The sequence below is a fragment of the Periplaneta americana genome, chromosome 10, assembly GCF_040183065.1.
Source record: "Periplaneta americana isolate PAMFEO1 chromosome 10, P.americana_PAMFEO1_priV1, whole genome shotgun sequence".
Classification (NCBI taxonomy): domain Eukaryota; kingdom Metazoa; phylum Arthropoda; class Insecta; order Blattodea; family Blattidae; genus Periplaneta; species Periplaneta americana.
Window position 1 is genome coordinate 76,022,726 of NC_091126.1, and position 12,766 is coordinate 76,035,491.

Here is a 12,766-nt window from a genome sequence, read left to right on the forward strand (position 1 = left end):
ACTGTAGCACATAAGGACGGGCCGCCCCTGGAGCAGAGGCAAGATGATTATTATCTTTTAACCTTCGGCGTGCAGCTGATTTACGCTGATTCATATTTTTGAAATAATTGTTCACAACAATATGCCGATCTAGACATTGCAATTACAAGACCTGCAATATTTTTCATGTCAGAATATTTCTATTGGCAGTAACAGGTATAAATATCGACCACTATTTCCTGAAGTTTATGAAATTGTTGGCAATAAGCTTTCTTCTCATTTATGAAATTATAAATTCCAAAATAAAAACAAAATACCATAAAATCAAAGATATAATTTCAATTTTACATAATTACGTACTTGTAAGTTTGTATATTTTGCCCCTAATCTTTACCATGTGCAGCACTGAAATGACGTCTTCTATTATAATGCCGTATATAACGAAAATAAACATAATAGGCTTTATTATCTCTTTCAACAACAAAATACTGTAATTATATTTCCATTTCATATTAAAGCTGTATCTTTGTACTTTAAACAGTGTCATTTTCAAACATTCTGTAAACTGCTCGCCATTGAATGTTTACGTTCGGCGCCAACGGCTGACTAGAACAGAATGAAAACAATGCCGCGGACAGGGAGTGGAGGAAGTATGGATGGTAATATTTGCGCTCTTGGGAGCGCACGTTTGGTATCCCTGCTGACACAATAGAACATATTTCACTGACACTATAAATTATAACTGATCGAAACTGTTCACCACCACAGTAAACCATAACTTCACTGACACAACACGCTTCACTGATACAACACTTCAAATAAAAGAAACAATTACACCCTTACTGTTCCGTAGAATCATACTTATAAACTATATTATCATAAAACTGCTAGTCTGAGTCTAAGGCCACACAGAAAGCACGACTAAGCTTGGAGCAGTAACAAGCTTTTGCAAGAAGGAGAGCAGCACTGAGCTGCGCTGGAACGTAGGCCAGACAGAAAGCATTACTGTGGCAGCATTTCGACAGACAGCATCATGCCGCCCGTGCTATCACGGTTTGCAAGATTGTTATTACTAAGCGACGTTTCCCCAGCATTGTTTGATGTGGTTGATAATCAGAGACAGTGGACTCATGAAATTAATTTACGACGGGAAGAACTCGGTGAATATAATAACTTGTACAAAGAATTACGTAACTACAGTGAACGATTTTTTTAATATCTGCGAATGACTATAGAGACATTTGGTAAATTGTTGCATATACTGGAGCCCAGATTGCAGAGAATGGAATTAAATTACAGAAAAAACGGAGGAGAGGCTTGTTGTTACTTTGAGGTAAGTGAAATATCAGCACTAGTTCTACTATATTCTTTATTAGTTTTTAGTGACTAATTAAAGGAACATAATTTTGCATAAAGAAATGTAAAATATTAAACCAGTTATGAAAAACATAAGTTTAAGATATATTAATATCAATAGAAAGAACTGACATTGCCCATTGTTTTGCATCACAACCTTATTAAATTGGTTATGAGAAAAAAAAGTATTAAAGTTCAAGAAAACGTTTAAAATGGAAAAATTAAAACTGTTCATTGTTTTGCATCACCTCATTAGGTTCTTCATGATGGGAAGACATTGCCACAGGAGTACTGACTGCAGACGAGGAAGCATAGATGCTGTCCCAACTAGATGGCGGTAGAGGTGTTTTATTTCTTATAACTGTCTCATAAACAAGTTTCTGCATATCCATTCTTAGACGCAATTTTTCTGTTCTCAGAAGAGATTTTATGTCTGGCAATAAGCTCTGTAAAAACATCATGTCATCATCTTCTTCTGAGGCTGTTTCCAAAAGCGCAATTCTCTTCCTTTCACTTTCAAGGAACATGTCTCTGAACTCATTGCCATTGCTTCTTTTACGTGATTGTCTCTTTCCTTGACCAGTTTTACAAGACTTCTCGGAAAACTCTGTTTCATTGCTTGCGGATGAGACATCATTGTGGACATGTTCCTGCTGCTGTTGTTGTGGTTGTTGACTTTCATCGCCCTGATCGTCTTCACTCACTGAAACACTGTCGACATTGTCGTCTATACTGGTTTGTGCTCCAGTTTCACTGGACTGAAGGCTGCAGAGACGTTTACTATTTTCCAATGTTTTTCGTATAAATTCCAGTTGCTTATATGGCCAGGTAGAAGCCTTTTTGGGGGAACCGGAAGAACCTGATTTAGGTTTCTCCAGTCTGTTTACTTCTGATCCGTAATAGTCTTTCAGTATTTTCCACTTATTTTTAACTAGAATTTCTGAAACAGATAAAACTGATGAGTTCTAGTTACGTCTACGCAAAGCATTTTAGTGGGGTAACAGACCTATGAAATTACTATTGATATAAAATAGTAATATTAAAATAATTAAGTATATGTGTAAAACATGTAAATATAATACATAATATAAATATTTTAAATTACTGTATATTGAAATAGTAATATCAATATAAAATAATAAAATTAATGAGCATATTGAAAAAATAATATTATTATTATTATTATTATTATTATTATTATTATTATTATTATTTAATTTATTTTTATTTGTATATTTATTTTATTATTGTGTTTATTTAATTTTAAGTTATTTTTACAGGTTTCTTGCTACTGGGGTGTCATTTCATTCTCTGGCTTTCGCATTTCGGATGGGCAAAACTACCGTCGCTTCAATAGTCAAAGACACCACACGAGCAATATGGGACTTACTAAAGGAAGAATGCCTTCCTTTCCCTGATAAAAGAATGTGGAGAAGTATTGCCGATAACTTGCATCTTAAAACTAATTTCCCGAATTGCATTGGCAGCATCGACGGAAAGCATATTAGAATAAAATGTCCGAATGACAGCGGATCCGATTATTTTAATTACAAGCATTACTATTCTATCGTTTTACAAGCGGTGGCAGACGCAGACTGTAAATTTGTAGCTGTTGATGTTGGTTGTAAAGGGCGACATGGTGGTGGTGATGGCGGTGTTTTCAGAAGTTAGAAATTATTTGAATTGCTGGAAACTAATCGTTTAAATATTCCACCACCAACTGAGTTACCCAATTAACTGATTAAAGTACCTTTTGTACACGTCGATGACGAAGCTTATCCTCTTTTAACTTATTTAATGAGACCTTTCCCTCGAAAGTCATTGGACAATTCTAAACATGTTTTCAACTACAGATTGTCAAGATGTAGACAAAAAATACAATGTGCGTTTGGAATTTTAGCCGCTAAATGGCAAATTCTAAGGAAAGCTATAGAGACATCACCAGAAACTGCTGTCGCTATTGTACGAGCTGCCTGTGTATTGCATAATTATGTGATACAGTCACAGTTTGAACCTAGAGTATCAAAATACTGATCAAAGAGTAATGAATAGAAAATCATGTAATGCATATTCTACTACAGCTAAGTCAATCAGGCACAAGTTTACTGAATATTTTAATAGCAAAGAAGAGGAACTACCTTGGCAAAATGATTATGCATTACCTGCAAATGTATTGCACAATGCAACATAGAAACACGTAGCCAGAAATAATTTCATGTTTGGTGTTTAATTACTTTACTTTGTTTAATAGTCGCTCTATAACCTCGGTTTAGTTATCAAGTTTTTGTAATTTTTATTATTATAGTTCCACTTATTTTTGGTTTAATTGTTATTGGAATTTCATTTTGTGTGTAATAATAGTTTACTGTTTCGTTTAATTCTATTACATTATATGTTAACTCAATTAAATATATTCATTTAACTGTAACTTACCTTCATTTGTCTTTAGTTCCCTGCAGACTTCTTTCCATGCTTCCGAGGTAACTTTCCTATCTTTAAAGTATCTGTGAGATACGTCCCACAATACCGCTCTTTTAAAAACCGATGAAATCAGTTCCTCTGTGTCGAAAGACATGACGAACTTGGGACAACACGCTTACAAGTGAGCTGCAAAAATCAAACTGATCTGACTTTCAGCGGCGTAGGGCAGTAAGCTTGTGAGCAGTAGAGCCGGTTCTGCTCTTTGTCTGGCCATGCCCATCTCCAAACATGGATGTGATTCTACTCGCTCAACTGCTCAGGACTGCTAGTTACTGCTTGCTGCTTCAAAATGCTTTCTGTGATGCTCTTACACGCTACTGTGTTTACTTCTACTGTAAATATGTTATGAACGAAGTATCTGCTTAGAGCGGTGTGGTGTGTTTATATAATATTCTAGTCTATAATATTCTATTGTTCTATAAGGAAGAATGATGGCGACAACAAATGCATTAATTTTTTGTACTTAATATAATTCCAATTGTCTTATTCTTACTTCTGAGACATCAGTCACACAGACGACTTTCCGGGTATGGAGTAAATTTTACATAAACTGGTTTGTATATGTTAAAATGAGTAGCCTATCAAGCATTTCACGAAGACTAGGGTAAACATGAAAAGATACAAAACAGACAATTTTGAGAATGAAATTCTAATTTAGCTTGTTTCTAAATGGACAGACTCTTCTGGCATTTCATGCCGTGATGATAAATATACTGTAAATTGAATCGTGAATTTCAGAAACCCCACAAGTCACATTTTTTCTCAAACTCAGTTTTTCATATGACTGTAATATTAAAACATACACCTTTCATGTGGTGTAGAAATCTCTCACGTCGCGTTCAGTGTACGATTTACAGCAGAAATAATTACAGTGAATTGCCGTAAATTTAAGGAAATCCACAAATCCAGAGCATGCGGAAATTTTTATAACTTAAAAAATCTTCAATTTGCTTTTATTTATTTATTTTTTTGTAGGATTAAAGGAATTTGAAGAACTAAACATGTCAATCATATAATTTTGCGTTTTTGTATGTTTGTGTACTTTTTTTTTAATTTCTTGGCTTAAGTATACATTTAAAGCTTTTATAAGATAAAAAATTGTCCCCATCCGTCTTTTTCACCTAAAAATTGTTTCAAAGAAATAAAATGACTGTTTTTAGTCGTGAATTGCAGGAACACCACATGTACAGGCAATTCAGTTTTTTTTTCCAGAAAACACTAAAGAAAGAAATTCAAGTTCCTATGTCAAATGTTAGAATTTATTATTATGTTTTAATACGATAATAGTCATTTCAAAATACCAAACGTTTTTAAAGACAATAAGTTTTTCGTGCCTCCTGAAAAATTTAATCAAATGAACATATGGGATTTCTGCAATTCACCGAGTAAAGTAACATGAGATTTTGCTCGATAAATGCTAGAAAATTGAAAAGACCAAATCAGATATAACTTTTTTTCACGGTTAGCGCAAGTTCCTTATACAAATTTGGCCAAAATGCCGTCATTTTCCGACTCTGATTGACATCATATTTTTCACATCATTTACTTTTGTGTGCGGAAGAGGCCTTTGGCACTGCAATAGATTTGTTCATTACGTATACGAATATTCAGTTTAAACTGAGACCTCTGGTAGAAATATATCCGCAAAATAGGGAATTTGGTGGGAGTATAAAGGGTGTGAAAGTAATTTAGCCTAGTCATGTCTCGAGAGAATATTCTTAAGTGCTGCAAATATCTGACAATGCATTTCCCAGTATTGACTAGGTTTCGCTTTTCGAGAGCAGGACCCGGGACGTGTCATTGGACTTTGGCTTACAGTGGCCCATTGCGCCTTCTATAAGCCTGCCAAATCCGACAGTTGACCTAGATGGCATTTGTAAATCCAAAGCTGACTGGTGGGCGATCATGTTTCTGCCCTGGCAGAGCCTCGTCACTTCCCGAGATTAATACCTGATAAGCCCTTGGGCCCGGAGTTCCTAGCATTTCCTGTATCAGCATTGGAAAACCAAACTACTCCAACGACTTCACGCAAGCAGATGGCATATGAAATGAAGAGGAGATAGTGTGTGCTGGTGGATTGAAAGTGAAAACAGAAAAATTCTAAGAGAAAACCTGTGCAATATCTAATTTGTCCAGAAGTTATGCCACGAACTGATATGGCATCAAACCCGGTCCGCCTGCCTAGAAGTCCAGAGTCCTAGAGCTTGGGCCACAGACGCGGCTCATTTCCAGTCTTAAGCGTAATCGAAAATAAGTCATATTATTGAAAATTCTTCATTAGAATATGCGAATCTGAGATCTAATGGCAGGCTCGGTATCATTAGATTATACCAGGCCTGCATAAACGGCGCCCATTGAGCGCGGCCGCTCCTTCGGAGTGGGAGAGCCGTCTAACAGCTAGCCGGAAAGGTACATTGAAATTACGTAGGCCTGCTATAGGCAGAGAGTAGTCCACACGTCTATCTGGTGTAGTGTGTATTATCAGTATCTATTTCACTTTGCCTATCTACGGCTACATAATGGAGGAATCTAAAAGACGGTAAAGTGCTCATCAGGCAAATTCTTTCAATATTGCATGGGAAAATGCTTATTTTTTCACAGCAGCTGGAGTCAATACTTATCTGCCACAAAAGTTTGAAAGAAAGAGGAAAACATAATATAATGCGTCATTACTACTCCAAACATAGAGATACGATGGTTTCGTTGATGAAGATCGCAGTAAAAAGATTCAGAAGTTGAAAGTTGCATTATTACATGAGGTGGGGTACGTTAGAACTTATTACTCTTCAACAATTTAATTATCTCTCTTCATTGTTGATATGTTGAATAAATTACGGGATTTCAGTCGTAAACTTACACTTTTCGTAAGTCAGTTTCGGGAAGGTAATATGGCTCACTTTCCAATCATAGAAACTGCTCGTGATGAAGCCAAGTTAAACGATTATGTGCAAATATTAATTGAAATTAAAAATGAATTTAATTCTAGGTTCCAAGATCTTGTCTTAATCGGAAAGAAGTTTAAAGTTATCATAATAAATTCCTTCAACATCAGTTGAAACAGTGTCATACGATTTACAGCTTGAACTTATTGATCTTCAATGTGGCTTAAGGGCTAAAGACCGTTTGAATAATACTACTAGTCGGGTCGAGTTTTACAAGACTAAACTACAGCAATAATATCCACTACTACACAAGCTGGCTATGAAAATGATTGCTTTGTTTGGCTCAATATTTAGCTACATTTGTGAGCAACTGTTTTCTTTTATCAACTTTAATAAAGGCAGACATCTAACATCTGTAACTGATGTTTCATTACGATCAGTAGGCTACTGTTCCTTTCAGCTGCCAACAACATAAAACCTCGTTTTCATGTACTGATGAATAAAATTATAACAAAATGATATTTTACATTTAAGTAGCTATAGAGTTTCTATTATTTCTGTAAAATAAATATTTCTTTATTAATTAATAATAGTCCAAGATAGTTTCGTAAACACTGAACGGGAATTCATTTCATGAACACTCGTACTTGTACTTTTGTGTATATTTTGTACGAGATCACCTCTTCTTCCAGTCCACCCTTTTACAGAGCGCAGGCAATATCTGCATTTCGCTCACGAGCTGTGAGCCGACTCGGAGAGAGCAAACCTCATGCAGCCCTGGATTAGACCATCGTAGATGACAAAAGTATACAATGACTGTTTCTAAGCAAAGGACTTCAGAGTTTCATTCCGTAAAATACCTTAGTTGTGTATTAATAATTAACAATTACAGTTTTAACTGTAAAAATTAGTACCTTGTAATTTGCATTTAGTCATTCATGTGTTATACACTCTCCTTCTCATCATTAAACTAACTTTACGTTTCCAAAGTAAAATCCAGTAATAATAATAATAATAATAATAATAATAATAATAATAATAATAATAATAATAATAATAAACATGTATATTTAAAAAGCGGTAATCAATTCGTGTCTGCATCTTCACGTCTATTTTGTGGGTTCATGTAGACCGCAGTGTGCATTTCATTATAATCAATAATGTTTCGGTTTCCCTGAAGCTTTTCTTCAATTCACTTTTATACTAAATATTTAACTTACACACGTGCTTTCGGGTTATTGAGTTATTTCATAAACATATACTTATGACGGGTACCGGTAGACAATGAATAGAGTACTTGCTCAAATAAGTCTGATGTAGTAACATTTTGCAAGAAGAAGAATGAAGTGTTCTATTAAAAAGTAAACGAGTTAGTAAACAGATAAGGTATCAGATAAATTAATGTTAAAGTAAATAATAGTTGGGTACACAAACAAGACTAGACAAGACTAGAATAGACTACAGTAGACTAGGGAGAGGAAGACTGAACTAGGAAGAAGACAAGGAAGACAAGACTGGGGAAAGGAAGACGTCTAGGACAGGTAGACAGAGCAGATAGATAGACAGAAGGACGGACGGACGGAGTGAGTGAGTGAGTGAGTGAGTGAGTGAGTGAGTGAGTGAGTGAGAGAGGGAGGGAGGGAGGGAGGGAGTGATGGATGGATGGATGGGTGGGTGGATGGATGGATGGATGGATTGTTCGACAGATAGACGGATAGAGAGATAGACAGACAGGCAGATAGATAGATAGATAGATAGATAGATAGATAGATAGATAGATAGATAGATAGATAGATAGATAGATAGATAGATAGATAGATAGATAGATAGATAGATAGATAGATAATCTCAAAGGAATCGCATACGTTATCAACTCTTCAAATCCACTACTCCGTTGCATTAGATTAGAAAAAGCTCTATGACAGGTAATGCCTTCAATTGTGGGCCACATTTTTGTTTGCAGTTGCGTCACGAGGTTCTTTGGTGACGTCAAGTTTTGGCAATATGCCTCGCTAGCGGGCCCGCCACAACCTCCTCTCCTATTCCTAAATCACCCAGATGCTATTTGGATTCTTCCTCATTGAGTGACTTGCGCATGTAAGCTATAGCTCCAGGAGAGCAACCAGAAGGTCAAGTGTAAACAAAATGTGCTACTTTCTGCCATAAACTGACACACTACTTGAAAATCTGGAACAATGTTTAGTGACGGGCCTACTAAATGATGTGGTATGAGATTTTTCCATTTATAACACCACTTGTGTCATGTATTAGAGTAACTTTTGCAATGGCAATTTAAACATTTGACAGTCGTGGCATATTCAGCGACTAAGGTGCAGATATGAAGCTCAGTTAAAGCGGCGATTTTTGATTCCAGTTCTCCTTAGAACTAGGATGACTTTCCATTATCAACGTTATGTCCTATATTCCTATAGCTTTAGATGAAATTTCCGTGCCCTAATGACTTAACATTTGGAGTAAGACCGAATGAATGAATGAATGAATGAATGAATGAATGAATGAATGAATGAATGAATGAATGAGGATGCATTGGGAGGAAAGGCATTAAAAGGTACGCGAAAAAGCGTTCGGAACTGAGAAAAACAGAATATGTGAGCTCCAAGCCTGTTCCCATTTGTCTCAATACGAATTTCGCTGCTCCACTGTAGGAGCTCCACGTGTCCGTGAAAATATAAATTATGTCCAGAAAATCTCTACATAGACTTGAAGCAAGATCGAATATCAATATTTATTACATTGCAACAGATCATGTGAAAGTAAATCATAAGTAAACATTGGTTGATTGGTAATAGCGCTACCTGGCATAGTAAATAAACCATCCTGTACTCTGCACGTCTGCAATTAGGCTATTGTAATAAAGTTTATTTTTTGTTAGGTTGAAGCACTTGTAAATTAAACTTTATTACCCTGATAATAGGGCAACGGGCGAGATTGATGACTAGGTGAGTTCATTTATTTACCTGGTAGAGGAAAATTTTGTCTCCAGTCTTCTCATTCAGGGACAACTATATTTTACACCTCGTAAATGTACGACATAGGTCCCTCAAATTTATTTATCCTTTAAAGTAAGCTGTACTAAGAATTTATAACTTTCTTGACCGTGATTGAATCCCGCAAAATTTTCTGTAATAGCAAACGTAATAATAACAGGATTACTGAGGTAAATAAGTGTTCAAGAGGAAAAAGAGAAGTTTCCGCTTTCGCTAAAGGTTAGCAATGAAGATTTACGCGTCAATCCTCACAGGTATAACCTGAATCACACCTGAAGTTTGCTCTAACGTGGAGACAGAATGCGTAACATCAGCAATCTTACTACTGCTACTGCTACTGCTGCTACTACTACTACTGCTACTACTACTACTACTACTACTACTACTACTACTACTACTAATAATAATAATAATAATAATAATAATAATAATAATAATAATAATAGTAATAATAATAGAGAGTCTCAATCTGACTGTGTTACTAATTTATTTTCTGTTGAACAATATTCTATCCAATGGCGGGTACTTGATTTACTGTACACCATTCATCTAAAGCCTTGGTTTTTCTGAACTGACGCATGCGAGTTGCGAGGTGCGAGGCCCGCCTCGCACAAATCCGGACTACACGAGAGATAGTGAGTGGTTTTTATAACTGCGAGATGCGAGGTCTGCGTACTTCGCAGTTATAGAAACCACTCACTTTCTCTCGTATAATCCGGATTTGTACGAGGCGGGCCTCGCACCTCGCAACTCGCATGCGTCGGTTCAGAAAAACCAAGGCTTAAACGTCTCCATGTGTGGGCGACGCGCCAAAGCTGTAATTCTTTTAGCCGTCGTAGGCTTTGCTCTTGGTGCACCAATGGAAGCCAATTACATAGCATAGCAAAACGATGATATTTGGTGAAGCAATGGTGAAATGCCAGTAGGGGAAGCGGGAGTACTTCGCGAAAGCCTTTGTCCACCACAAATTGGACCCGCCGGGAATTTTAACCCAGGTTACCAGCATGAAAAGCTGTTCGGCTAACGATGCACCGTCTTCGCTAAAAGTATTATGAATTCCAGAGTCTTGAAAGATAAGTGGAAAAGGTGAGCAGCCTCAAGAGGATGATTAAAAATGGATACGAATTTCTACTGCAAAGTTGTGTTAAATTTCAAAGTATCACTTAAATAGCTCGAAAGTAATATAGGCCTACCTATAGCTAAGGCCTAAAAATCTCTTTATAAATTACTGATTCATCGAATTTTGTAACATTATGTCTTGCCTTTGCAACTCATATATTTGATGTACAAAATTGTCTCCTTTCTTACTATTTTTATCGTAATTATGTTATTGCATCAATGATGAATAATTGTATTGAAATAATGTTGAAGCAAATGAATAGACACGAAAAAATGAATGTAGAAATAAATCTATACAAAAAGTAGTTGTGGTCTTATTTTATGCAAAATTTAATGTATAAAAAATTCCATATTTTAATAAATTACGAAATTTTGTTAGAAATAGACAAATAAAAGTCCCAGCTTTATTTATTCTTAGCTATTTATGTGATCAAGATGTGAATTTTTATAGTCATTGCTCTAGTCTAGCTACAAATTTTACGTGTATAGTTAATTTTTTTTATATACACCATGCAATATTTAAAAATATTTGATTTTGGAAAGAAAGCTCACAACTAAGCAATACAATATTAAAGAATTGTAGGTATTTTTAAGAAATAGACACATAAGTATATAAGCAAGGAAATAATAAATGAAACCATAATTACATTAATAAAATACATACTTTAAGTCCCCAATGACTCTAGAAGGGGCTTAGTCCAATTTCATATGTGGACTCTTGTAAACCTGATATTGGACAGATAAGTAGAGGGACTCCAATGCCGAGAGATCAGCAAGAAAGCGGCAACACCTGAAATTATAAAATTAACATTACAATCACAAATGACAATCATTATTGCTTGAAGGTGTTTTATTACTGTCTGAGCCTTACATTATATGGGTCCTGTCTGTTGCACACACCAAGGCTGAATGAGGTAATGTGAGTAAATACAAGTTTAATAAACTTCAATTACACAATAAAAATGAATTAAATTTCATTAATGATAAATTTTAAATATTTTCCCCACACTTATGAAAAGCATAATGAATAATGTGGTCGAATGGTTAATAATTTAAGTCTATTCAACAGTCCTTCAGTTCAGATGCTACTAGTATTCTATGGCGTTATGTTGGTGAACAAACCCTAGAAATCCATATTGGAAATGATTACTTGTCTTCTGTTACAGATGTTGACAATTTCAAGTTTATTTATTTATTTACTTTTTCATTTCTTTTCTTGCTCATTTATTTATTTACTTCTTTAGTATTTAGTTACTTATTTAATTTGACAGGATTAAAGCCATAGGGCCTTTTCTTCAACCCCAACGGATAGAACATATTATACACACAACAAATACAAACAGTGATCGTAAATAATGAAAAATAAAGCATTAAATTGCAATAGACGATCAACAGGATCATAAGGGAAACACTAAATAGCACAAATAACTTAAATGCAAATACAAGTAAAAAGAAAGAGAGAAAGATGAAATAACAGTAATAATAATAATAATAATAATAATATTAACAATAATAATAGTATTATTATTAACAATAATAATATTAATAATAATAATAATAATAATATTATTATTATTAATGTTGTTGTTATTATTATTATTATTATTATTATTATTATTACTCTAAGTATAGCACCTCAATAAGTCTTTAGCAAGCAATTCGATAAAGAAGAATGTAGTTCTTTAATTTATACATGAAATGTGACATTTTCCGCAGTTCGTGACATGATCAAGGAGAAGGAGAAACTATAATTATTTACAGCAAACAAATGTTCATAAATCAATCGTTTCTCAATATGCAGAGATATTAAAGTCATTCTGAATACTCGAGTTTAAAAAATCTTCTTTGTTTTACATATTGCTTTTGTATCCAAAGGCAATGGAGAATATTTTGGCAGGTTCAGCCAAAAGGATGTTAGGAAGGGGAACTATCTTTACTCTA